We start from the raw sequence: 25,219 nt of genomic DNA on the forward strand, positions 1-25,219 counted from the left end.
TTGGAGACAAACTTATGTGTCCATTAACACATATCAGTATCATCTTTTTTGGCGTTTTTTTTTTTTTTTGTAGATCAGACTAAGATCCTCAAAGAGGAGAACCAAGAGGGAGGTGGCTGAAATTAAGAGGGAGGGAACAAGAATCAGCATGATGACTGGAGGTGGCATAATAAAGTGGTAAGCACGGAGACTCCAGACAGACATGGTTTCAGTCTTGATTCTGTCATTTTATACTATGTGACATCTGGCCAAATTATCCAATTTATCTGACTCTTAGTATTCCTACATGTGAAATGGGGTTGATAATAGCTATTTTGAAGTACTGTCGGAAGAGTTAAGATCATATTACGTAAAGCTCTCTGGATATATACAGTATGTGTTCAATAACATATTTGTTATTATCTGTCTATCAGTAAAGTTGACACAGGCAATATGGTACCAAGGGTGACTAAAGCAGTAGATAGCTGGGTTTAAATCTTTAATTTGTAATTTTTATTTGGTTCCAACGCTGGTTAGAAACATCAGTTTGCATTCTTTCACTTTAAATGGATGTTCTTCGCAGTCTCCACTAACACAGAGTAGCTGTGTACGCCAGCCTTCATCTGCAGAAAAACAGTATTTCTCTTCCCATTGTCCCATATTAAAGATTCTGGGGACGTAAAAGCTCCCCATAGTCAGAGGGTTAAATGACTGCAACACATTGATATGATGACTTAGAATGCTCGTGGATGAGGGCACATATGCATAGAAGACATTATTAATAATCTCCAGTTGTCACTTGCGAAGTATGTAGCCAGGAACTAAGTAAATGATATGTCCTAATTTCAACACACTATTGGCTTTGGAAATAGGGCCAAGTTTTCCTGACATTTCTCCAGCTGGCATCCCAGTAGTGCTGGTTTTCTGGATGGCAAAACATCCTGTTCAGGATCTCTTATGATCAAAAGAACTCAGCATGGGATTATCCTGTCAAAGAGGTAATGCACTGAATCTTACAGAGAGCAGGTTTGTGACATGACCCTGAGTCAGGTTCAGTATTTTGTAGTGAGTTCACTAATTCCACTTAGTTCCTTTAATTATGGTGGATGAAGCAGATTATATCTATGAGACAGTTTGTCTATTAATTTTTGTATTTTGACCAAGACTGTCTTTCAGTATACATTTTCATAATGACTTTTAGACACATCCACAGTTGAATGACAAGAGTCTGTATGAAGAACATCGAAAAGGAGAATGGCATCACAATGGTATGAAAAGAACTTGAGATTCAGTTCTAGAAGATTTGGGATTCAGGTCTCGGTTTTCACATTACAACATTTAAGTATTGTGGCAAAGTCACTCCACTACCTTAGATTTCAGGTACAAAGTAAGAATTACGATGTCTGCCTCCAAAGATGCTGTAAGGATTAAGTGAAGGAATATAAGTAATGTAATGTAGATTCCAAAGGTAGAGGGTTCTCAACAAGTGTTTCCTGGATCAAAGACATGAACTATTGCTCATGCGGTGGTTTTCCAAATAGAAACTTTATTAGCTGCCAATTAAAACCATGTTAAAATATCAACTCAGATGTGAAAAGTTCTGCATAATTCTTAGGACTCTAGCTTTTCCATTTCCATAAGTACGTATGAGTCCTTCTGAATGAAGGTGTCAAACATCTAAAACAAAAAAAAAATCAAAACTAAAATTTTGTTATTTGAAATTTAAAAAATAAGTAAATGAGAAAGAAATTTAATTAAACTTTCAAATGATGTTTTCTGTAAGTTTGCAGGATTGTAGCATTTATATTTCTGAGTTAGTTAAGCCTAAAACTTCACTAAGACTTTTGGGACTCTCTCTCTGTGTGTGTGTGTGTGTGTGTGTGTGTGTGTGTGTGTGTGTGTGTGAAAAACCATATTATGTATTCATGCCAGGACTGATAGAAACTAGCATTTTCAAATAATTCCACATGGCTCCATAATGTCAAATTCATTCAGGCTTTGGCTACTGCTAACATTTTAATGTTTAATAAATATTACCTTGTGAGAATATCAGGTTATTTTGCAAATAACCAGGCTAATATTGCAGGAAAAAAACTGAGATAAAGAAAAGACAAGCAGCTTAACTAAGGTCAGGTACTGACCCAGATTTTCTCAGTGAACAAACATTGCTTCTGGGGAAAGAGTTTGGTATCCTGGAATTGGCATTAAGTGAGTAAGGCTACTAAGATAATACTTAGTAATTTATTACATATGCGTACCAAGTAGCTTTGTGTCCTGAATAGTACTGATGGTCCATTAATACTTTATTGATTATAAATAGAAAAGCAGCAGCACAGAGGGTCAGGAAGCATTGGAAGTAATATCCATGGGACATAGATGAGGCCAGCATCTGTGCTGCATTTCTGAGGCAGGTATAGGGTGCAGGGAAAGGGCATAGGACTAGGGTAGGTAAAAGTAAAGCATATAGGAGAATGATACATTGAGATTTAACATTTATGACGTGGACTGCAGGGTCTAGACATAATTTTGATATTTTGGGGCACTGAGCTTATGGGGAATTGTGATCCCTCTGCAATGCTCGTTCTAGGTAGCTTCACCATAAGCATCTTTGCTGCCAGCATTTTTGCCACCAACATCTTTGCCTCATAACTAATTGGCAGTAAGGTGATTTTGCCATAAAAGATAAAATCACAAAAAGAGAGGGACATTCATTTAGAAAGACATAATGAAAAACGAATAACAAAATTAAAAAGACTTATTGCAGGGCGCCTGGGTGGCTCAGTTGGTTGGGCGACTGCCTTGTTATTTGATCCTGGAGTCCCTAGATCGAGTCCCACATCGGGCTCCCTACCCAGAGCAATCTATACCTTCAATGCCATCCTGATCAAAATTCCAATGACATTTTTCAAAGTGCTGGAACAAACAATCCTAAAATTTGTATGGAATCAGAAAAGACCCCGAATCACCAAGGAAATGTTGAAAAAGAAAAACAAAGCTGGGGGCATCACGTTGCCCAATTTCAAGCTATATTACAAAGCTGTGATCACCAAGACAGCATGGTACTGGCACAAAAACAGACATACAGACCAATGGAACAGAATAGAGAGCCCAGATATGGACCCTCAACTCTGTGGTCAAATAATCTTTGACAAAGCAGGAAAAAACATGCAATGGAAAAAAGACAGTCTCTTCAATAAATGGTGTTGGGAAAATTGGACAGCCACATGCAGAAGAATGAAACTCGACCATTCTCTAACACCATTCACAAAGATAAACTCAAAGTGGATGAAAGACCTCAATGTGAGACAGGAATCCATCCAAATCCTAGAGGAAAACATAGGCAGTAACCTCTTTGACATCACCCACAGCAACTTCTTTCAAGATACATCTCCAAAAGCTAGTGAAACAAAAGCAAAAATGAACTTTTGGGACTTCATCAACATAAAAAGCTTCTGCACAGCAAAGGAAACAGTCAACAAAACAAAGAGGCAACCCACAGAATGGGAGAAGGTATTTGCAAATGACACTACAGATAAAAGGCCGGTATCCATGATCTATAAAGAACTTCTCAAACTCAACACCCAAAAAACAAATAATCAAGTCAAAAAGTGGGCAGAAGATATGAAAAGACACTTCTCTGAAGAAGACATACAAATGGCTAACAGACCCATGAAAAAATGTTCATCATCATTAGCCATCAGGGAAATTCAAATCAAAACCACACTGAGATACCACCTTACACCAGTTAGAATGGCAAAAATGGACAGGGAAAGAAACAACAAATGTTGGAGAGGTTGTGGAGAAAGGGGAGCTCTCTTACACTGTTGGTGGGAATGCAAGTTGGTACAGCCACTTTGGAAAACAGTGTGGAGGTTCCTCAAAAATTTAAAAATAGAGCTACCCTATGACCCAGCAATTGCACTACTGGGTATTTACCCCAAAGACACAGATGTAGTGAAAAGAAGGGCCATATGCACCCCAATGTTCATAGCAGCAATGTCTGCAATAGCCAAACTGTGGAAAGAGCCGAGATGCCCTTCAACAGATGAATGGTTAAAGAAGATGTGGTCCATATATACAATGGAATATTACTCAGCCATCAGAAAGGATGAATACCCAACTTTTACATCAACATGGATGGGACTGGAGGAGAGTATGCTAAGTGAAATAAGCCAAGCACAGAAAGTCAATTATCATATGGTTTCACTTATTTGTGGAACATAAGGAATAGCATGGAGGACACTAGGAGAAGGAAGGGAAAAATGAGGGGGGTGGGAATTGGAGGGAGAGATGAACATGAGAGGCTATGGACTCTGAGAAACAAACAGGATTTTAGAGGGGAGGGGGGAGGGAGGATGGGTTAGCCCGGTGATGGGTATTAAGGAGGGCACATACTGCATGGAGCACTGGGTGTTATACGAAAACAATGGATCGTGGATCACCACATCAAAAACTAATGATGTATTGTATGGTGACTAACATAACATAATAAAAATTAAAAAAAAAATGTGTGCAGATTCATGGCAATGCTTCACAAATAACTGTTACTACTTTGTGGACTGTACCTCAGCCTTGTCTTCAAGTCTTTTGTTCTTAGTATTACACATTTTTTAATACTTTTTTTTGATTTTTTATTGTTATGTTAATCACAATACATTACATCATTAGTTTTTGATGTAGTGTTCCATGATTCACTATTTGCGTATAACACCCAGTGCTCCATGCAGAACGTGCCCTCTTTAATACCCATCACCAGGCTAACGTATCCCCCCACCCCCCTCCCCTCTAGAACCCTCAGTTTGTTTCTCAGAGTCCTGCTTTTCATTCATCAAGTTGTTTGGCATCACGCTTGTTCTTTTTTCACCAAAATTTCTTCCCTATTAAGAGAGTTAGGAGTCTTTCATATACTAGGCAGCATATTTGTAATTGAGCTTTGTATTGTGTTGTGAAAGCCTTCTACCTTGTTGTTTGTTTTTGGCGTGTTGTCACATTGGAATGTTGACAGACATTCCAAAGTTCTACGGGAAATGTGGGTTCCAAACTTCAAGCCACTGTATAGACCATTATGACGGCTAAGATTTATATAATATAAAAATGGGAGTATTGCATCAGTGGAGAAATGACACCACACTGTCAACCAGTTGATGAAACCAACAACCTTCCAAACCAAGCTGTCAACCATTTACTTTTTAATCTTTTACAACAAAACTGCCTTACAGCCAGTTAGTTATATGGTGAAAATGCTTGTGGCAAAGATGCCTACGGCAAAGATGCTCACAGTAAAGGCACGGGGCACCGGCGATGCCATCAGAAGGAGATGAATATGGCCTGAAACACGGACTTCTCTGGCTGGGCGGTGTCACCCCCCTGAGAGGAGAAAGTGGTGGTCAAAAGAAAGTTCCTATTGCCATCGTTTACTCACAACACACAACACTTACAATTATTTGTGCAATACAAAGTGAAATATTTTGTATTTTCAGCTGTAATTTTTTATGCTACCCATATCCAACTGTAGTTTTAAAGAAATTCATTTTTTTGAATAAACAAAACACCCTAAAAATCTTTAAAAACAATACTAAAGAAGTATTTGTTACAGAAATACCTATATCCGGGAAAACTAATGACCTACTTTGTTGTCCAGGTAGAAATTGGCCAGTCTGCTTTGGGTCTACCTACTCCATCCTACTTACCATTGAGCTATTAAAAAATAGTTCAAAATATTTTTCAGAATGGTGGTCTAGCTGGTTCTCTTAGCAGCTAAATTTGCCTTTCCTTAAGCCCTCTATAGATTCTTTTCAATAAAACACATTGGGTTTAAATGAGAAAAGTTTTGTGCAATTATATGCAAAACAGGAATCTAAACATGTAAATTTTAGGAATTCATTAAGAGAAAAGATAGTTGGAACAAAGCAATACTTATTTCTAGAGTGGGTATGATTGATCTATCTGTTGAATGATGTATCTTGCCTCCTGATAACAGACTTGTCTGGGCCTGTTTGTGTTGAGGTATCTAGTAACTTGCTCATAAGAATTAACATATAGGGGCGCCTGAGTGGCTCAGTCATTAAGCGTCTGCCTTCGGCTCGGTTCATGATCCTGGGGTCCTGGGATTGAGCCCCGCATGGGGCTCCCCGCTGGGCGGGAAGCCTGCTTCTCCCTCTCCCACTCCCCCTTGCTTGTGTTCCCTCTCTCGCTGTCTCTCTAAGAAAAAAAACAAAAAAAGAATTAACATATAAGGGAGGGCCTGGAAAAATGGTGGTCTCTTTGTGGCTATATAGTATGGGCATACAAACAAGATCAGAAAAAGGCTGATTTTCCTAGGAGTTGGGGATCTATCAGCCTTTTCTGTATTCCCATCTAAACCGTTTAAGAAATACTGGCTTGCGAAGAAATATATCCTGTGCATATCATAGAGTACGTTTATACACACAAAATCAATTGAGTCAATTAGTCAGCCATAAGCCATTTCCAGGTTCTTAGCCTATGTTGTCCAGAAGATAACACCATTTCTCTTCTTTGGCTCTGTTCCTATGAATAACAGTGCAAAAGTATTTAGCTTAGAGAAAAACAAACAAGTATTACTATCTTTAGATATAAAAAAGACATTGGTTAGGTTTTTTTCCTCGCCTAACAGAGTCACTGGTCGGGTGCTAGAACACTAGACTAAGCTTATGAGGTATTCTGGAAATTAGTAAAAATCTTTTTTGAAAGCTATTTGCATAGAGATTTGAAAATCCTAAAAAAAATATAAAAAGAAAGACTGCAGGAAGAGAGAGATTTCCAAGCACTATGTGAATCACAGTGAGAAAGCAAGCCATTTGCTATCGCCCTTCCTTGTTCAGTTATTAGTATATCTTAAGCAGATTAAAAACACTGAGTCAACTTCCTTTTTAAATACAGTAGACATGACATTCATGCCAACCCACTCACTCCTCCTTAGAGAATTTGACTTCCTACTCCCCAAAAAACAGTTCTCCTAGCTCAGGACAGAACCTTCCCCAACTAGCCCAGTCTCAGCTGATTGCATCGAGGTGATCACTGACCTGAGCTGGAGAAGTGGGCACCCTCTCTGAGGAATTCAGAATCGGAGCTTAAGGACAGGAGTCAGTTCCTTGCCTGCAGGGGTTTGGTTTGAAAGTTCATGTAGCGTCAGAGCCAAACTTAGCACCACTGCCAGCCAGAACTACACCCAAGCCCAGAGACCTCGTAGGGCCGGGAAGTCAGGGCAGCAAAACTGTTTTGCAGAAGGGAGGAAAGGGGAGTAGACAGAGTGAGAGGAGCCGAAACAAGATAGAAAGACTCGATGAAAGAGGAGTTCCTTGAGTTGGTTTAAGCAAGTTTTTATACCTGACAACAAGGGGTGGATCCACATTTTGTGGGGCCTGAAACACAGGCCATTTAGGGAGTCTTCTTTCAGAAGATTTCATAATTACAGTTGAGAATTCGGTTACAGGGGCCTATGAAGCTTCAGTGAGAAGCCCTGAAGCTTTAGCTCAATTACTTTACCTTCATCTCTGCTCACAATCAGGTGATTTCTGAGGAAGATATCCAAAACCACATTAAGGGGGATTTTCTGCAAAAGGTCAGAAGGAATCAGGACTGATTTTTAAGGGAATCTTTCTAGAGACCCCTAATTAGGGACCCCTAATTCTGGCAAATCCTTTCTTCTGGCCATTCCATCTTAGGAAGTGTATATGCTGCTGGGATTCTGAGGGCAACACCCATTAATTCATTCTCTAACTCCCCACACATCTCACTGATCCTTCTACTATTTCAGTTTTGCTGTTGGCCCTCTGGGAATTTACTTGTGTTTTAAATTATCCTTTAAAGGGATCTGAGATGCTCATTTTCTGTATTTGGAATTTTGCTGGTTGGTCTGCATAGTTAAAACCATCTGCTGTCTTCTTGAGTCATTATTAATAAAAAGAAAATTCATGAGGCACATGCTGTTTCCCTGTTTGGCTGGATTTCATTCTAGTCACATCCTAGAAGGATTTCAGATGGATTCACAGCCACTCTTGTAATCCTACAAGCCTGAGAATACTTTAAGAGACTGGGTAGAAATACTCATGTTGCTATCTGAAAATGTGAGCTCTCAACCCCAATCTACATAGGGCACTTTTGCTAAACTTCTAACCCTTTATATGTCAATATTAACATCCATGAAATGGATTAAAAAAATACAATCACAGGGAAACTATTCAGAGTTGAAGGTGACCTCTTTTCTCTACCTCTTTCCCCCAAAACACACACACACACACACACACACACACACACACACACACACAGATTAGAGAGCCATAAAGAGCAGCAGTGAGCCAAAAATACATTAACACTAAGACCAAAAAAAAAAAAAAACAAAAAACAAAAAAAAAAAAAAAAAAAAAATCACAGGAATTAAATTCATACCCCAATGTATAAATACAATGATGTTTTTGAAGGAAGAAATCTACCTGGAATGAATGGATTTTTTTCCAGGGAAAGTAGATATTGCTTGATTAACATCCTGACAGTAGAAAATGAATAAACTGATTCTCTAAATTTCATTGATCCTGAAAATTTTTTTAAAAAAACAAAAAATAATATACACAAGGATGCGCTAATTTTTTTGGTACCATACTAAGTGCTTTCCACGAATTGTTCCACATAATCCTCAGAACAGCTCTGCACTATTGTCCCCATTATTTAACAGATGAGGACATTGAAGCTTAGAAAAGGTGAAGTAAGCCAAACTCACACTCTGGGTAAAGGTGGAGCCAAGGCTCACGTCACGGCTTTTTAAAAACATTTCTCCCCAAGGAAGACCAAGCACTTTGTAAAAAGTTCCTGCTGAAATGATCAGATTGGACTACAGTTTAAACAGGATTGGGGTGCAGGTGTTTGTTACGTTCAGCTACCTTTGCAGGTGAAATTGCAGAGGAAGACAAGCTTGGTTACAGTAAATGTGGGGGTAGAGCCGAGGAAGTGTCACCACACATGTGACACTTACCATTATGAACCTCCTCTCATTTGTATTTGAGTACTTGTCTTTCTTATCTCCCCACAGGATCTTGGCTTTTCAGAAAAGGGCACTGTCTTCCCTTTGGTGCTGTCCAGTATCTTAGACAGAGAAGATCAATAGTTGAGTGCAGAGATAGCAAAAGGAAAATGAGATTTTTTGATCAATAAGATTACAAAATTATAAAGAAATAATAGAAGAGAAGGACAAATAAGTATTTAAAAATCAGGAGTAAGTGATGGAGGTAGGCACAAAGATACAAAAAGAACCCCCCCAAAACAAAACAAAACAAAAAAACAAACAAATAGTACAGAGCTTAAATATTTTAGGAGAAACAAAGATAAAATTGTATTGGAGGATGTGATTTATAATGCAGTCAGTTTGAAAGAAAAACTGAAAAAATTTGGGAAGAACAATTACAAGTTATTTGTCAGCCATTTCTACACACTGGATTAGAGTTAATCAAACAAATGTTATTACCCGTGTTAAAAAAAAAAAAAAGTATTATTTTTATCACCGGATTTTTAAAATGCCATTGATGAATATTTTTTCTTACAGCACTATGTAATAGGAGGGCATACGTAGTTAAAAGGAAAACTTATTATTATTATAGACTCTATTACAATAAAACTTTATTATCATAGGAGAGAACCTTGGAATTTTTTAATGAGAGAGTTTATACACTCTTTGAGTATATAAACCTTTTAAATTTATGTGGCATAAACATGCACAATCTGAAGAAAGATGGGAATGAGAGAACACCTTAAAAGTTTTTTTTGAAGTAAGTATAGACTCACAGAAGTTGCAAGAATAGTATTAAGAGGTCCTATGTACACTTCACCAAGCTTCTCCCAATGGTATCATCTTAAATAACTATAATACCTTACCAAAACCAAGAAATTGGTCTTGGCACAATACAATTAACTAAACTACAGACCTTACTCATGTTTTTATGCTCATTTGAACGTGTATGTATAATTTTATGAAATTTTATTGTATGTATAGATTTGTGCTACCACCAACACAATCAAGATACAGAACCTTTTAAAACGAGAGATCCCGGGGCGCCTGGGTGGCTCAGTCGTTAAGCGTCTGCCTTCGGCTCAGGTCATGATCCCAGGGTCCTGGGATCGAGCCCCGCATCAGGCTCCCTGCACCGCGGGGAAGCCTGCTTCTCCCTCTCCCACTCCCCCTGCTTGTGTTCCCTCTCGCTGTGTCTCTCTCTGTCAAATAAATAAAATCTTTAAAAAAACAAACAAACAAAAAAAAACAACAACAAAAAAACGAGAGATCCTGATAATAGAGAGATGCCATATATAAGAAAGCTATTTTAAGAAAGACAAATAAATGTGGTATAAGGTCAGAAAATTTAGAAGAAAAATTTAGAAGAATTAAATATAAAGGAAGGAAATATAATAAACTGAAAATATAAATACAAAGGTTGAGGAGAATGATGTAAAAATCACATTTTGAAGGTTACTACCTTAAGAAGACTTGGGAAGTATAAATATATATGTGACATGTTGCACAATGAGAGAATGGTCAGCACCCCCTCCCGAAAATGTACTTGTGTCAGGAAAACAGAAACAGCCTTTCTTCCTAAAAAATGGGTATGAAGTGATAGAAACAGAAACATCTGATCTCATTGTAAAAATGCAAAAGAATTTTTGAAATAAATTTCTGTGGAAATAGAGCTATAGATATTAAGGAAAAATGATATAATCAAGAGCATTACTTATATCAAAACAAATGGGGGATACAAAAGCCTTGTGGAATGATACATTTTCATAGCTGGGGAAAATGTTTGTGCCAATGCTGCAAACAGCAACCATTTTTCCACGCTTCTTTCTTTCCAACAGAGCCCATCTCCTGCCACAGAAGTTGAATTTGCTTTCTCAACTTCCTTTGCAGTAGGGATACGGATATACCATCCAACTCTGGCTGATGGAAGTTGGAGGAAAGTGTGCTACAAAGCATTCCGGGAATTTCTTCATGGATTAAAAAAGGAGAGAGAAAGAGACTGAGGAAGAGGAAAAAGAGATCCTTTCCTGCTATTGATGTTCTGTGAGGACAAGGTGCTTGGATTTGCTGGAGCCATCTTGCAACCAGGAGGTGAAGACAAGAGTCACAGAGGAGCTGAACCACAGTGTCCACTGAACTAATTTTGGATATACCCTGTGACCAGACTTCTTGTTATGTGATCAAATAAAATCCTCTTGTTTTAGTCAAGTATGTCCAGATTCTGTTACTTGAGGCCAAACCAAGTGACTGACTGAGTCAGCTAAAAATCACGCACTAATGTGGCAGTCACTTACTAAGTACCTACCAGGTGCCAAGCAGGACACTAAGCCCTTTACCTATCTCTTCCAATGAATTATCTATGAATATATGTAATAGAAATGACCAAAAGCCAAGAATGGGCCAAAGAATGACAGTTTTATCTTGGAGATGGAAAAGAATCCATAAGGACCTTTTTTTATTTTCTTGTACACCAAGGAATTTATGATTTTGGGGGTATTTTTGTTGAAGGCAGGTATGAAAAGGGAACTGGAGTAATAAAGAAGAAAAGTATAAATGTACATTTTAGGACTACTCCTTTATAAATATATTCAATAGCTAAATATATTTTGTATCTTCAAAACCTGGAAATCTTAGAGATTAGCTCTTTTTTTGGCAAGAAAAAGACCATTTTCTGGCTTTATGATTATGAATGATTCAGTCTGCATGCCACATATATATCTATATACATACATACATACATATTATGTGGGTCTGCAATGTTTTCTTTCCCCTGGAAGGAGAAAAAGAAGATGTGAAATTCTGTAAATACAAGATAATCACTAAGTTTGGATGAACAATGTCTGTTCTCTCCAGGAATACTATTCTCTCCGTTTTACCAAAAGTTTGCACTTGTCTAGAGAAAGAAGTTGAGTGCTCATATTGAGACAGGATGGTTTAAGGCCATTAACTTTAGATTATGGCCTTTGAAGGAGAAGAACTTAATGAACAGAAATCACTTCACTCAATGGCTGTCATGAATTTAAGAAGCAGAAAGAACTTCATGATGGCTGCTTCCCTTGCAATGGTGCCCTGTGTATATTTAAGTGGAGACATAGAAATGATTTTAAAGCATAGGTCAGTATCTGAAAACTAATTCTCTATAGTTATACATTTTTTCAAAGCAAAAGAGAATTTTAAAGCTAAATGCCACGAGCAAGTTTTTGAATAATTTTATTCTAATGTATACTCCATATACAGCTCTACTGGTTATGACTCAGCTAAAATTCCACTTTTCCAATGTCTTACCCCTTACTACTTGTTCCCCTCTTTGACCAATATAATTTCTCACTAAATTATACTTCCCTTACTTATTGCTGTGAAATAAGCATGCAAATTCTCTGAGGCAGAGTTCTTTGTGCATTTTGTCCTCTTATGTAATTCCAAGAGATTGCCTGGTTCCTGGCACGTGGTAGCCATTCAAATGTTTACTGAAAAATTAACGAATATGTTTTTATTCTCTAATTAAATTGCAAACTCTTTGAGAGTGGGGTCTATGCCATGTAATTCTGTATTCTCTCCTATATACATAGTGGGCTATTAGTAAATGATTGTTAATGAATAGTTTGGATAATGTAATGCATACTGAGAGAATTCCTATTCTTTCTTTTTATTCTTTCAAGTCACAAGTCAGTGTCCTGGGTCAATAAGCTCACTAGTTTTCTCTCCCTTGACTTGTAAATATTTAATAAACACAAATTATTTCACTGGGCAAATGCTCATTTATACTCTAAAGTCATGTAGAGCCAGAGTTACACAGTAGGAGTGTGCTAGGCCCATAAAGTCATTTAGTTTTATGCTTATCCGAAAGGCAGAATATGAAGGTCAATATGCAGACAACTGCAAAGGGTTCATCTAGCAAACTTGCTTGGTACTTAAAACGGTTCTTCCTGTAGAATATGCCGACATCAGAAGTACACAGGCAGTCTTTGCTTTGCATAGTAGTGCGGGACTGTAAAAATGACTGCAAACTGAGACCATGCAAAGTGATCTTAATAAGCAATGGAAAACTTAAAATTGATCTTAAAATTTTTGTCAAAACATTAAAGTCTCTCATTTTCTGTTGTAAAGGTATAGGAAAATGGAAGGGGATAAAATACTTTTTTGTAAGTATACTGTAACTTAAAACCTTAGAAGCACTGTGGATTAAAGTGTTTTCCTTCTTTGTAAAAAAACACTGATAGTTCGGAATAGCACTTTCTTTCTTCTTGTCATGCAATTTACCATTGGGAAAGGCAGTCATGCGCAGCGTCTTCCCCCATGCACGGTCTCATGAGTGGCCTTGGTATTGAACACTTCCATCACCTCACATAGTTAACATGGGCAGCTTTTTCGGCGTGTATGTGGTGAGAATGTGTAAGATCTACTCAATAAAGTTAAAAAAGTCATTTAAGAAAAGGGTGGCCTTCCTGGGTGCCGCCGCTATGAAGGTCGAATTGTGCAGTTTCAGTGGGTACAAGATTTACCCCAGACGTGGCAGGCGCTACGCCGGGACCGACGGGAAGGTTTTCCAGTTTCTTAACACAAAATGCTAGTCAGCATTCCTTTCCAAGAGAAATCCTCGGCAGGTAAACTGGACTGTCCTCTACAGAAGAAAGCACAAAAAGGGACAGTCGGAAGAAATTCAAAAGAAAAGAACCCGCCATGCAGCTAAATTCCAGAGGGCCATCACTGGTGCATCTCTTGCTGATATAATGGCCAAGAGGAATCAGAAACCTGAAGTTAGGAAGGCACAATGAGAACAGGCCATCAAGGCTGCCAGGGAAGCAAAAAAGGCTAAGCAAGCATCTAAAAACACAGCAATGGCTGCTGCTAAGGCTCCCACGAAGGCAGCACCTAAGCAAAAGATTGTGAAGCCTGTGAAGGTTTCTGGACCCTGAGTTGGTGGAAAACGCTAAGTTGGTGGATCGGATTTTTAAATAAATATCTGACTATAAAAAAAAAAGAAAAAAGAAAAGGGTGGCCTTGGGCCCCCATTTTTTTTTTTTTTTTTATGGGGAGATAAAGAGTCCTCACGCTTGTACTGGGCTTATCATCTGCAGAGGGAGTATCTTTCTCTATTCTGAGCCTGATGTAGACTTTTTTGTTCTTTTTAAAGCATGTGCATCAGTGACCCTCAAGCACACCCCCAGCTTTCTATATTTCAGACCCAGGGGAGGGGTCAGGGTCCTTCTACTCGAGCACTAAGTGTGCAGCTCCATTGCCCAAGTTGGCTGTGGAGTGGATCTGCTGTCTGCGGAGGACTGACGTGTTGTAAGGGGCTGGATCCTGGGCACTTTCTCTTTTCTCTTGCTGCAAGAAATGCTGTACCACTTTTTCCTGGTGTGTGTACTGTTTGTTCTCAGCGACCTTAAATCACATACTGGTCTTTTATGCTGGGTTGCACTTATCTGCCTTTCAACCGTGGCCGCAGAGCCTGGCTACCCAGTGAAGAGTGCAACACTTATGATTTGGGAAAAACATCTTTTCTATGGCTTGGAAAAGTGTCGTAATCCTTTCTAGGTTTGGATTAGCTTCCGATATTTTGTCCTTTGCACTTTCATGACATGAAATATCTGAGAATTCCCTTAATGTGTGTGTGTCTGGCATCACCTTCCTCTGGGACATCTTAACCTTGTCATCGCCACCACTTTCTTCATGTCTACCAATAGGTTCGCCTTCACTATGTTCCTTTGGCAGCATATCCTGAGTCTGTTGAATGGGGGCAGGGCCAGCATTCCCAGTCAGCTATTATTTCCATAACTCCATTTATGTTTGATTTGAATTTCACTTCCAACATTATTACTTTTTGTTTCTTTGCTGCATTTCATTTTTGTTAGCATTTTATTTTCACTGTTCATTTTTGTGTGTGTATATATTATACATACATATACATTATATATATTGCTATCAAGGATTTGATAAAATTACAATTGACCTACCTCTATTATTAAATTCTTCTTAAATCATACATTTTCCAACTATGTAAAAATAAAAACTCTTATCTAAGAGACTATAATTTACATAGGGAATCTTTGAACCATTTAAGAGAAGAGGCTTTCCCCAAATGATGTTATTATCAACCACAAGCATTATTGTAATAAAAAATAATTCCCAAGTCAATACATGTCAGGTGGGCTCTGATCCAAACCAAAGTTTCATGTGTATTGACTTCTCAGAAGACCTCTTTTTAGAATGCTTGATGAAGTTGAGGAAAACAGTCAATGACAGAAATGACATAATTTCTAACAGAACATAGCCAAAATAGAAACACCATTTGTATGTAGCTGTGTCTAATAAACATGTTTTTAAATGTTCATTCAAAATGTAAATAGTAAGAGTGCATACTTTCCTCAGTTCATAAGGAATAAAACCCCCCATTTAGTGTATTTTTTAGAGAGGTATGAATATGAATTACAATGATTTTATACAGGATCCCATATTCAACTTCTTGGTTAATTAAATCTCCAGGTAAACTCAGATATACTGACAAATTCAAACCAACATTTTTAGTTTAGATTATCAGAAGATAGGCCCTTAGCTATATTTAATTTAAAATCTCATCTGTGCCAGACGGTGAAATTTGCATGTCGAATTTTATATCCCAGCTGATAGCACTCATTAATTCTATATAGCCTAATATATTCCTGACTCATAAACCACTTACTTCCAAGACTTTGGTTTCCATAACAGTGTTTTTTTTCTCCCAGGATAAGAGCCAAAATTTTACCAGAGTGTCTTTCCAAACTACATTAAGTCATATGAGTATCATTCCTTGGTGTCTTGTTGGTATAACTGAAAATACTTACCTAAACTGAATGAGATATTTGTATTCTAGCCTGTCTACCAATATAATGGACAGTGGTATACAAAATTAAGACCTTTTGCTGAAATTACTTTTTGTGTGTGTATGTGTGCATACTCACACAATCAGAAGCAAAGTTTGCCTTTCTTTATTTGAATTGCTATTTGTTTTAATAATTGCTTTTTAAAAACCCAGCCTTTTAGTAAAATAATGCATTTAATGTAACTAAGGCTTGATGAGCATTTTTCTAGTTTCTAGTTAATTTTTATCAGCAAGCTCATGTTCCTTAAAAATAAACTTTCAAATTTCAAATAGTTTTATCTTATTTAAAATGCTAGACCTGATAAAAAATATTTTGGTCTACCATCGTATAGTTTCTTATCTTCCTATCAAAAGCACGAACTTAATTTGAATGTTCAATATTGGTGAGGTTTAGTGAGAACATAATAATTTGCACTGGGTGAGGCTTGGTGCTGTTTCTTTTCTAATGTGTGATAATTGATGATAAAACAATGGCCATTGATGAGTGGGTGCTTATATAGCACTTCTTGTTCCTCTGAATGAAGGAAGAGTATCATTATCCATGGTACAAAATGTCAATATCAAGAGCCGTTTGCTCAGTGAGGCCAGGGACACTGAAAATGATAATTATGTCTTTTCTTCCACAAGGCCATGTAATTACAATAGGAAAATTGTGAATCCATAAATGACACTTCTCATCTGGCATGATAAAATTAATACACTTGCTCTGATCACCCATGAACATGGCTTTGTATGTGTATGTGTGTGTGTATCTATAGAGATCTATACACACATACAAAACCATGTTACAGGGGTGATCAGAGAAAGTATATTAATATCTATAGTTACTATAGATCTCTATAGATACACATACATTTTTTCTTTTTTTAAAGATTTTATTTATTTATTTGACAGAGACACAGCGAGAGAGGGAACACAAGCAGGGGGTGTGGGAGAGGGAGAAGCAGGCTTCCCGCTGAGCAGGGAGCGCAATGTGGGGCTCGATCCCAGGACTCTGGGATCATGACCTGAGCTGAAGGCAGACTCTTAACGACTGAGCCACCCAGGCGCCCCACATACATTTTTTTCTGTTACTAACTTTTTAGCAAGTCATTTAGATATGATTTATTCATGCTTTGACATCATAAAAAAGTTGAATAGAAAATACAACCACCACTCAGAGAAGTGAAGTATGACAAAATAATCCTTTAACTTTTATTCGCATGATTATTTGTTCTTTTAAGAATTAATGACAGACATTATAAACTTTTTTTGGATTACTTAAAAAAACTATGATAAGGGTTTAGAATAATATTGGATGTTTTTATATAAATATACATACATCTATATATAAAATAAAAAAATTTTCCGTCAATTAAAGCTACATAATCTCTTAACAATTTTGCCACCATGGATAATATTCTGATCCTCCCATATTTAGTGTTGTCTCAGTAAAGTGCGATTATAAGTGTTTATATGCAACATCAGTTAGTTAATTTGAAATTTAAATGCAGCCAGATTGTAAAGAGATGATTTGTTGACATTCATATACCTTTTCCCCCCTCTTCTTCTAACTTTACTAATTGGGAAAAGCATGTTTTTCCACTAAGTAGTGAAGATCTGTATTATATGGCTTAGGAGGAGGACTCATTTAAGAATCAAATTTAAATTCTGAATGTAAGGCTGCATGCAGATTTTTAAAAGTATTCTCACTGTATTTCCATTTATTAGGTCATTGTAACCTCACTGCGTAGCCACTTCACTACAGAGTGGGAACTGGTGTGATCTGATCTGTTGTAATACCACTCAGAAATGGTGTACGCCAAAAGACAAACTGACTCCGTTCAGAAACTGTACAGCAAGGCATAAAATTTTACTTTAAGGTTTCCGTGTAGATATTAGTATCACAATTACCCATTTCTCTAAACATTTCTAAGAAATATGATAATATATTATACAATGAAAATGAATGGAAACTGAATTGTCAGGGCTTGGGCCTTGTTGAAAAGGGTACCACTGATGTATTACGTTCGTGAGATTCATTTAGACTGAGAATCCTTCCCTTGGCCTAAGGTCACTCTTTTCAGTGAATGTTACCTGAGCTTCATTCCTGCTAGTGGACGCAAGGGCAAGTGGAAAACCTGGCTGCACATCAGCTAGGGCTGCCCTAGACAAGTGCAAAAATTATTTGCCAATCTCCACTTGAAGTGCATTTTCCAATGTTGTCTAAGATCACACCTGATTTTCAAGTTTAGAAAGGGCTTAGAATAATACAATTTTTTTATATGTGTATAAAATCTTAAAGCACTTTTTACAGATGGGAATATACAATATTATCCTTTCCTCATTTTCACTAAAGTCTACCTGAAGAAGGATAAATTGATATAAAGAATCGATAGATTTAGATATTTATGCAATAATTTAGTTAGTATAGGTCAGTAGTATGCCAGTAAATGTTTTAACAGCCAACTCTCTAGCGAAAAAACCTTCTCATCTGTAGGATTTGCTGATTTCTGAGTGTAAATACTCCCAATATGGCCAATATCAAGCTACCGATGCGATGTCACTGAATGAGAGGTTGGAAAGAGATGCCCAGTAGCTCATTATTACACAATATTTCTTCATACAGATATAGTAAATAACTTCAAGAGCATAGATTAAAAAACTAAGGATTAATGAGTTTTGAGTATTTATTAATTTTGCTTTAAGTGTACTTTATAAGTTTATATAATCAAAAATTTAATAATGTGGAGGGCTTGGGTGGTTCACTCAGTAAAGCACCAGACTCTTGATTTTGGCTCTGGTTATGATCACAGGGTCCTGAGATTGAGCCCTGCATCATGCTCCACGCTCAGCAGGGAGTCTGCTTGAGATCCTTTCCCTCTGTCCCTCCCCCTGCTTGCACAAGGGCTTTCTCTTTCTTTCTCTCTCAAATAAATAGTCTTAAAAAGATTTAATAATGTGTATTTAACAACTGGCTCACAAAATCCCTGAAAATTTAACATTCGGCTCTCACAAGCTGGTGTGAGCCACTTCCAGCACACTGCTGTGCTGGGTAGACTTACGTTTCTACAAATACAGGGAAGTATATTCTACTTATGCTTAAATTATAGCTTATGTTTTCTTTAATATTGTTAAAGGAGTTCATTTTAAATATTATTAGAAACGCCACAGAGGAACTTGTTGTTTAACAATTAATTTTTTCTGGAAGAAAAATGAGAAATGAAAATGATAGTTTATTATACATTAATACTATATACATGCATATTTATATAGGTAGTGAAACATCCCCATCTCTCTATATCTATATTTATAGTCTTCCATCTATCTAGGTATATAGATTAATATGGTAAAATCTACCTATATTGATCTACATATGATACAAAGCATGTTCTGGAAAAAGCATCTCAATTATTTCCAAGAAAAGTAACTCTACAAAGTATAATTTTACAAAACTAATCATAACTATTCTTAACTTTGTTAACTTGTATGGATCATTTTTAAAAGTTTATTTTCCCTTACACTGTTTACAGAATAATTTAGATTTTATGCAAACAACTGTAGTGGGCCTCAAATTCATTGAATATGTATCAAAAATCTAAACAACCTGTAATCCTCCTTATGTAAGATTTTGTATTTTGCCATTTACATGCCAATTTCTTCACAAAGCAACGTTTTCAGTAAACTGCAAGCAGTGACAATAATAGTGTAGGTAATAAAAAACCAAATGGAAATAAAGCTTTCCCCCCCAAAGCATGACATATTATGAACTGAAGGACCAGTAGCCAGACTTGTTTAGATCATAGGAGCCTTCGTTGAGTTGGTCCCAGATTAACAGCTGGAAATGAGCTCAGTTCCTGACTGCTGAGTGCTAATTAATGCCACTAACTGTTGACACACATTACAAGAGGCACAAAATTGTATTTTTCAAAAAGTGTCATTGAACTAATAATTTCAGATGTATGTTGACAACTTTATGTAGTAGAGGTTTTTGGCAACTTACAAAATAAATTTGCAAAATGTTCAGCAAGTCTACTAACAAACCTGCATATGAATAGCTTTCTAATGTTTGAACTACTTGAAAAGGTGATAACAATATGATCTTTAATGTGATAATACATCATTTTAATGCGATAACTTAAATTGCTTTGGAATTCAATAGGACTTAAAAAATACTCCCTTTGAGGAGGCAAGAATATACAGTAGGGAAAAGACAGTCTCTTCAACAAATGGTGCTGGGAAAACTGGACAGCTACATGCAAAAGAATGAAACTGGACCACTTTCTTACACCATCCATGAAAATAAACTCAAAATGGATTAAAGACCTAAATATGAGAGCTGAAACCATAAAACTCCTAGAAGGAAACATAGACAGCAATTTCTTTGACATTGCCATAAAAATATTTTTCTAGGTATGCCTCCTCAGGGAAGGGCAATGAAGGCAAAATTAAACTATTGGAACTACACCAAAATAAAAAGCTTTTGCATAGCAAAGGAACCCATAAACAAATCAACAAAGGCAACCTACTGAATAGAAGAAAATATTTGCAAATGATATACCCAATAAGGGGTTAATATCTAAAATACACAAAGAACTTATAAAACTCAACACCAAAAAACCCTGAATAATCCAATTAAAAATGGGAAGAAGACCTGAATAGATATTTTTCCAAAGAAGACATACAGAAAGGCCAACAGACACATGAAAAGCTACTCAACATCACTCATCATCAGGGAAATGCAAATCAAAACACAATGAGATATCACCTTACACAACTCAGAATGGCTAAAATGAAAAAGATAAGAAATAACATGTGTTGGCAAGGATGTGGAAGAAAGGAAACCCTTGTGCACTGTTTGATGGGAATGGGAAGGGGTGCAGCCACTGTGCAACACAGTATGTAGGTTCCTCAAAAAATTAAAAATAGAAATACCATATGATCCAATAATTCTACTACTGGGTATTTACCCAAAGAAAACAAAACACCAATTCAAAAAGATATATGCACCTCTAGGTTTACTGCAACATTGTTTACAGTAGCCACATAATGGAGGCAACCCAAGGGACCATCAATAAATGAATGGATAAAGATTTGTGTGCATGTATTATATATATAATAGCCACACACACACACACACAAAAGAATGAGATCTTTGCCACAACATGGATAAACCTAGACGGTATACTGCTAAGTGAAATAAGTCAGTCAGAGAAAGACAAATACCATATGATTTCACTCATATGTGGAATTTAAGAAATAAACAAATGAGCAAAGAAAAGAGACAAAAAACCAGACTCTTAAATACAGAGAACAAACTGGTGGTTGTCAGAGGGGAGATGGGTGGGGAGACAGGTGAAATAGATAAAGGGGACTAAGAGGTACAAACTTCCAAGTTACAAAATAAATAAGTCACAGTGATGAAGAGCACACATTGAGAATATTGTCAATACGATGGTAACAATGTTTGGTGACAGATGGTGATCACTTATTGTGGTGAGTACAGAGTAATGTACAGAATTACTGAATCATTATTTTGTACACCTGAAACTAATATTACACTAGACGATAATTATACCTCAATAAAAAAAGAATCCAACTACTATCTCAAAGAACAACAACAAGAAATTCACTTTGATTATATATGAATCAATTTTTTTCTTTTTTTTTTTTAAAGATTTTTTATTTATTTGACAGTGATGCAGCGAGAGAGGGAACACAAGCAGGGGGAGTGGGAGAGGGAGAAGCACGCTTCCCGCCGAGGAGGGAGCCCGATGCGGGGCTCGATCCCAGGACCCTGGGATCATGACCTGAGCCGAAGGCAGACGCTTAACGACCGAGCCACCCAGGCGCCTCTATATGAACCAATTTCTAAGCAATTGATTAGTTTTGGGTTTTGAATATCTTTGAAGAATCTTTCTGAAACAAGGAATATTTGTTAGTTAAGAAGCAAGATTTTTTTCCTCTTTTTTCCTTTCTTCCCCCTGCCCCCTTTTTCTTTTTATGTACAATGAGCCATGAAGATTTGAAGCAATCTACTCAAAAGAAATGAAAGAGATTAGGAGACATTCAGTCCATGTAACATATAATTTGATCTTTATATCCCTATCCTCTACTGGGCCATGGATCATGGACACATATTAATAAAGGCACATCAGTTATTTCAGAATACCATAGCCCCAGGCAAGTAGCATCCAACCAGGAAAACCTGGTTTGTTAAAGAATCTCTAGACACAGGCTGTGGCCTGGCAAGGCAGCGTTCTTCCATGTTTACATAACACGTTCATCTGAGGATTTCACATACTTCACAAACATTCACTTGTCAATTTTCACAGCATCTCCAGGAACCAGATAGTGTGAAAGATTATTATTCTCACAGGGGAGTTGGAGTAAGAGTCCTACAAGAGGTGTGTTTTCCTGGAGTCACAATGAAATTGATAGAGTGCTTCTGCTGTGCATATAGTAGGCTCTCAAAAAATACCATCGAATGGAGCTGAATCAGAGCCTAAGTAGCCATAGCTCTGCTTCTCTGTCCTTCCTTTCTCTCCTTTCCTTCCTCTCTTCTTTCCTTCTTATTTTCATACCACCATAGCTAATTTTATTTGTTCAAGGGCTCATATTGAAAGAATTAAACCAAAACTGAGCTTTGATTCTGTGAGCCCAGATTCACATATTTAGAAAGATACTGCAATATGTGTACATGGATGAAAACTGAAGGCTCATGGTTAACCACATTGTAGTTTTTAAATGTCCACAACCTAGAACTCAGAAGTCACAGATCTTTTAGGTCCTTCTGGATGTCCCACAGAGCAACTGCATTGAGTTAAACAACCTTATTATCTTTTAGCTTTCTGGTTGATAAGTCCTTTACAATGGAAAGGAGACCTTGAGCAATTCTGAAATAAGTATCATTGTAGGTCATGCCAATTGTGCTGATCATCTCAGATAAGTTAACTTTTAGATCCAAAGTAAAGGCCACTGCACTGGACAGTGACTCTGTCCTCTCTATTAATGGCTGATACAAGACTGAGCCAGCTTTCTATCTCTTACCTGATAATAAACCTCACTAGAAAGCAGAACTATTTCTAAATGGATATTTTCTTCCTTGAGAAAACAAAAACCTGATGTTACAAAATTTCTTGTCTTTAAAAATATCATGAATTGATTATGTTTACAAGGAAAACCAGCAAAAATGTGTATCTTTAAGAAACATAGTCAGTAGACCAATATAGTAGATAAGGAATATATTTGATGCAGAAAAATGTTTTTAAACATTCGAGTATTTAAGATTTATTTCTGAGTGCTTATTCTAAATTCTAGGGCTATTTCTGGATTACTGGAAATGAATCTACAATGGAGTGAGGATGGGGAGCATTCATGACTAGGAGTGAAGATAGGATAGAATCAATGGTTCATGGACTCTCCCATTATTGATGCAACACTCTTGAAGAAGACCCCTCTCTCTGTAATCATGAAGGGCCAAGGAAAAAGAAGCATAGCCACACTGTTTTTGTTTTAAATTGCTGGAATCTTTCAGTCCTCTCTCCTTGCCTCCTTTTCTCAGAATCTGTTTGGTGGGCATTCAGGTTAGCTCCTGCCTCATCATTGATTTCTCACAGTCAATATGGAGCCTCATAGTACTAGCTTATGACTCACCTGTAATTCTCACAGACCTGCTTAAAACCAGTGCCTCTGGAGGAATTCAGAAGTATCTGCTTCATCTTCTTATGCATTTTGACAGCACTGATCCTGGTACATTGCTTTGGTCCTCCTCCATTTACTTGAATATTTAATGATTGCTCGGGAACACTTAGATTTAATAATTCAAATGACAAATTCTGTTGGATATCTGACTAGTTAAATTGTCCTACTCTTCTTTTTTCTTTCAACCGATACGCAGTTGGCTGTCTTACAGTGAAGCAGATTTAGATAAATATGTTTAACCTCATCTATCAGCTATCTGAAAGCTGGAATGATGTTTTTGTAAGTTTTTACAAGATGATGTTTTATATATGATGTTTTTATAAGAAAGAATGAGAGAGAGCACAAGCCGGGGGGGGGGGGGGGCAGAGGGAGAGGGAGGAGCAGGCTCCCTGCTGAGCAGGGAGCCCGATGAGGGAGGGACTCAATTCCAGGACCCTGGGATCATGACCTGAGCCGAAGGCAGTTGCTGAGCCAATTGAGCCACCCAGGCACCCCCAGAATACCCCTTTCTTCATTCCAAATCCTATAAGAAAATTTTAATTTTAATCTTGTTAACTAAGTACAGTTGTTATTAGTGAATCAGCATTGACCACTATTAATACCTTGTGATATTAATATTATAATCTTGTGAATAGTAAACCTTATCAATACTAAAAGGCTATCTGGAGAATTTTCATAAAGATATAACATGAAGAGGCCACTACTGGCCCTTTAAGTGCCCAGCAAATATCACAGCTCTAGTATCCTTGCCTTCTCTAGTACATGGGCTGGATTAGTTTCAGATATCTCTTCTGAAACTGGATGGTTTTCATTGGGGGTTTTCTGTCCTAGCTTTTCCAGATAGAAATACAATGCCAGAAATTCAAGCTTCTCTTCAGATATTCACCGCTTGTGTTATATTATTCTGATTATACAAGCAAGTTAAGCTATTTGAAGGGGCTGACATTCTTTCTGAGGGGTTTGCAAGCCTCCATCGATTTACTCTCTGGTAAAGAGAAATGGGTGCGGGGGCACCTGGGTGGCTCAGATGGTTAAGCATCTGCCTTCTGCTCAGGTCATGATCTCCAGGTCCTGGGATTGAGCCCCATGTCGGACTCCCAGCTCAGCCAGGAGTCCGCTTCTCCCTCTCCCTCTGCCTCTCCCCCTGCTTGTGCTTTCTCTGTCTCCCTCTCGAATAAATAAAATCTTCAAAAAAAAAAAAAAAAGAGAGAAATGGGTGCAGAAGATAGAGGCATTCCTCTGTGATAGTGTTAGACTGCTTTTTCCTTCTTTAAAAGTTTCTTTGCATAATGCAAATATTAGTGGTTGGGCACATAGCAAACTGCCAGTAGCTAGTACCTTGCTGACATCCAGCATTAGGACAAGAATTGAGATGCTGGGGGGTGGGGAGGAAGAGAGGATTGGAGGGTGTAGTCTCATTGGGAAAGGAAAGAGAGGCCAGGGGAAGGATGTGAATAGGGGTTCAAAAAACAAAGTCTCTACTTCTAAACTTTGCCTAAGACCAATTCCCAACTGCTACTAAAAATCCTTTCCTCTTCTACTTGTAAGAAATCATTGTTAACTACCGTCACCATCTATCATCACCATCACAATTAAAAGACTCAGGTGGATGGCAAGGAATTTTTCCCAGGGACCTCAATCTTATAACATTCTGGGGGAAAATCAGTAGATAATCC

The 25,219-nt window shown here is 37.4% G+C and overlaps 1 protein-coding gene and 1 pseudogene across 1 annotated transcript in view; one reads left to right on the forward strand and one right to left on the reverse strand.

Annotated features, from left to right (window-relative positions):
• The window catches only part of KCNQ5 (potassium voltage-gated channel subfamily Q member 5), a 499,302-nt gene that overhangs the window by 272,412 nt on the left and 201,671 nt on the right, over positions 1 to 25,219 (reverse strand). The gene's annotated exons all lie outside the window — the stretch shown is intronic.
• On the forward strand, positions 10,402 to 13,979 carry LOC116635481 (annotated as a pseudogene).

Source organism: Phoca vitulina, unplaced genomic scaffold (assembly GCF_004348235.1).
Source record: "Phoca vitulina isolate PV1807 unplaced genomic scaffold, GSC_HSeal_1.0 scaffold11, whole genome shotgun sequence".
Classification (NCBI taxonomy): domain Eukaryota; kingdom Metazoa; phylum Chordata; class Mammalia; order Carnivora; family Phocidae; genus Phoca; species Phoca vitulina.